This window comes from Schistocerca cancellata, chromosome 8, assembly GCF_023864275.1.
Source record: "Schistocerca cancellata isolate TAMUIC-IGC-003103 chromosome 8, iqSchCanc2.1, whole genome shotgun sequence".
NCBI lineage: Eukaryota > Metazoa > Arthropoda > Insecta > Orthoptera > Acrididae > Schistocerca > Schistocerca cancellata.
Window position 1 is genome coordinate 461,011,602 of NC_064633.1, and position 4,292 is coordinate 461,015,893.

Sequence of the window (4,292 nt, forward strand, 5' to 3'; positions counted from 1 at the left end):
ACAGTAAGAGCTGCTTTGCCAATGTATGCGAGTTGACCAAATGCAGGGGCAAGTGCTATGACTTGTAGTCCAGTATTACGGGTTGCAAGATGGAACTGACGTGAAATTTAAAAAAAAAAAAAAAAAGACATTTCATTTTTATTTATTTATTTATTTACTTATTTATCTATTTATTTAACCAGATCTGATTAGAGGCCATTGCCATTAAAATACCTTTGCAGCCGTGTATTTTTGTTTGCGCTTAGACAACTTATCTTAAAAGCAACATCGACGTGTTTTGACGAAAGCATGTAATCTATCTGTCGATGAACGTACAGATTCGCGACTGGTAGCAGTACTATTTTAATAAAGCAAATAAAAACCAAATAGTGGATTGTTTGTGCGGTATACTATCAACATTACAAAGACAACTGTTCCACGGTAAGAAACTTCCTGGCAGATTAATACGGGGTGCCGGACAGAGACTCCGACTCGGGACCTTTGCGTTGCGCGGGAAAGTGCTCTATCGACTGAGCTATCCGAGCACGACATGAGACTCGTCATGACAGCTTTACATCGGCCAGTACCTCGTCCCATACCTTCCAAATTTCGCAGAAGGACTCCTGAGGAACGTGCAAGACTAGTACTCCAGGAAGAAAGGATACTGCGGAATATGGCTTAGCCACAGCCTGGGAGATGTTTCCAGAATAGAATTTTCACTCTGCAACGGAGCGTGCGCTGATCTGAAACTTCCTAGCAGATTAAAACTGTGTGCCGGGCCGAGATTCGAGTATTAATCTTCCAGGGAGTTTCAGATAAGCGCATACTCCACTGCAGAATAAAAATTCCATTCTGGTGTTCCACGATATTTGGATCATAGGAAGAATATTGTACCATTACTGCCACAACATAGGTTATAATTTCAGCCAAGTGTTTTCTTTACTTACGTGACAAATTACGACAAGTTAAGCGACTGTCTAGAAAACAATACCATAATTTACCACATAAGTGCCATGTGCTGCTCCGAGTCCTATTTAATTACATCCACTTTCACACTCACTCCATTACATAAACTTCTTTCACATAACAGCGTTTTCAGAATTGTTCCTCCAGAAAACTCCGTTTGGTTCTCAAATGAACCTATTTCAGTCACACTAAACCCACAATCCTATGCTCACTGGTTAACTCAGAAAACATTATCATGAAGAGCTGTAAACGAAGCGTTTGAAAACAACAGGTTCAATCTGGAGAATAAATATAGCTCTTCTCCATTGCATACATTGGATTTCAGTGCAGATCTAACTACAAGACACATCTAACTTTATAACCACAGTTCTTGGAGGACTTTCACTTTTATCCTTATACGTTAATTCCACTATGTTTTAATTTTCTCTCTAGCAGTTCTGACAACAAAATTGAGTTTTATCGCGCCTCAATAAACATCTTAAATAAAAGAGCACTTTTTTGTATAGATAAAAAAACGCATTTTTATAACGCCGCCGATGCCTCAAAATTAAACTATCTTCTTTGAATCTTGAATTTCCATAGCTCACTCTCTCAATAGCGTACAACACAGACAAGTTTGCTTAGCAGCATGAACACAAAAGAAATAATAATTAACTTCTACTATCTTAATTCCTATCTAGCTTATAAAATAAAACATTTAACCTTAAACTAGCTGAGCACTCGACGTTGACAGGGCATTTATTTGTTTCAGTTCTATTAGTCAGTCTCTTTCCTTCCCCCTTTCTCTGGTCATTTCCTCTGCCCCCTCTCTGTCCATCGCCTTCTCCTCTAATCCTCATTCTCTGTCCATCTCCCCCTTCTCTCTGTGTCCATCTGCTCCTACCCCCTCCCACTGTCCATCTCTTGACCCCACCGACTCTCTCTGTGCCCTACAGTGACATAATTTAGAAGGTATATTCAGCCGTACATGTGGATACTGTCTGCTAAATGGTTGCGTTAGTATCAAAGAAATGATAAATTCAAACACCATGCACTATTCGGCAGTCCGTCACACATCTCAGTATTTATGACGTCATATCTAATGAACTATGTGCCATACAACCATATAATTTTGCACTTACATTGAATGCTATGTGTGAACACTGTCTAGAAAATATAGTTTGTTGTAAAGTTTTGCTGCATGAACAGCGAAAATGTGACAAGCACTAAACTTTTTCCCTTTCATCATTTATTAGGGGTTAAACGCGAGACAAATTTTCGTAAACGTTTGAAATTATATGTAATGTTTGTTGTGAGTCACTAAATGCATTGGTTCTCAAATATTGAACGAATAAAATTTGCGTATTCGCGCGCTGTGGACTACACTTCTTTTCACCCCCACCGTTACCTCCCTTTTAGGTAAATGGTTCTTACCCACAAAGCGATTCTTTCCAGACAGTAAGGGTGTAAGTAGCCTGTTTATATGTGTGTATGTTGGCAGTGCGATAGACAGAACTAAATCTGACAGCGCTGTGCGCCCTCTGTAAGAGACTGTGTGGCTGGTCGGACTCGCAGTTGGAGGTGAATAGCCAGCAGTGAAGGCAGTTGGAGGTGTATAGCCAGAAGTGATGGCAGTTGGAGGTGAATAGCCAGCAGTGATGGAGGTTAGAAGTTTATAGTTAGCAGAGATGGAGGTTACATATCTGAAGTCATAGCGCGAGCGGACGGTCTGAACGTGACCGTTATAGAGATTTAAAATTATTGACCATTATGTAATATTTTGAACTGGATGTCACATTATTAAGGTAAAATTTGCTAAATACATTGTTTGCTCTGCAACGAAATCTTTCCTTTGCTAACCTCATGCCTATTAGTAGTTAGAGCCTACAGTAGTCAGAATCTTTTATTTAGCTGGCTGTACTGGTGCTTGCTGTATCGCTGCAGTTCGTGTAACGAAGATTTTTTATGAGGTAAGTGTCTTACGAAGTGTATAGGTTATTGTTAGGATTTCTTCTAATTCAGGGCCATTCTTTTGTGTTACTTATTTGCAATCAGATTGCGTTTCGTTTATATAGTAGGTCAGAAATGAAATAATAAAAACAATTAAAGAGACAGTACGTCAGTTTCACTCAGCAGTTTAAGAAGGTTCACTTGCATTAAGCAATTTCACTCAGAGTTTCACCTTCCCAGTTATTGCAATTTAAGTAAAAACTATGAAACTAAGAAGTTTCAAGTGATATATTTACCACGTTTTGTTGAAATCGGTTCAGTGGTTTCGGAGGATATGTGGTACATACATACATACATTTTATAATACTTATGAATATTTTTCGTGATGCGATCTTAACGAAATATAGTCTGCACGGTGATCCTAGCTACTCTGAAGTTATCAAGTTTTGGAGATTAGCGTGTTCAAAGACAAATAGACGTGACGGTTTTACAGGTTTATTATTAATATAGATTATAATTTCTTTTGTGTACTCAGATATTATCTGCACGTTTTACGGAAAAACATGGAGATTACTATTGAAATTCGCTAATCCTCACCAGTAAGAAAGCCCGCATGTAAAAGTGTTACCTTACAGTAGTTTATCGAATATTGTAGACGAATTTGACAGATTTGGAGTTCTTGCGAGAAGAAAAAGCAGAAAATACAGATAACATTCCCGCGAAAATTCTAAAATGATTGCGGAAGTGACAGCTAGATAATTATACAACTTGAGACAGATCCTCAGGCTCTCTGCAGCATGACATCCATATTTCCCCGACAAAAGCAAACGTAGATAAATGTGAGAACTATCGTGCAATCAGTAGCTAAAGTATCCAAGTTGTTGAAAAATAATATATAGAACGAAACAGAAAATTTAGGATCCGTAATATGACAATCAGTTTGGCTTCAGAAAAGGTAAAGACACTACAGAGGTAGATATAACATTGGGTTTGATATTGGAAGCAAGACGTGACACCTATAAAAGATTTATCGACCTAGAATAAGCTTTCAAAAAAATTGTTCAAATGGCTCTGAGCACTATGGGATTTAACATCGGAGGTCATCAGTACCCTAGAACTTAGAACTGTTTAAACCTAACTAACTTAAGGACATGACACACATCCATGCCCGAGGCAGGATTCGAACCAGCGACCGTAGCAGTCGCGCGGTTCCGGACTGAAGCACCTAGAACCGCTCGGCAACTGCGGCCGGCCAATAAGTTTTCAGCAATGCGAAGTCGTGCAATGTGTTTGAAACCTGCAGAAAAATTGGGATACACTGTAGGAAAATATGGCCAATATACATTATGTGCAGTAACCAAAAATTATGGAAGAATTTTTAGGATTAGAAGGGGTTGTTGTTGTTGTTGTCTTCAGTC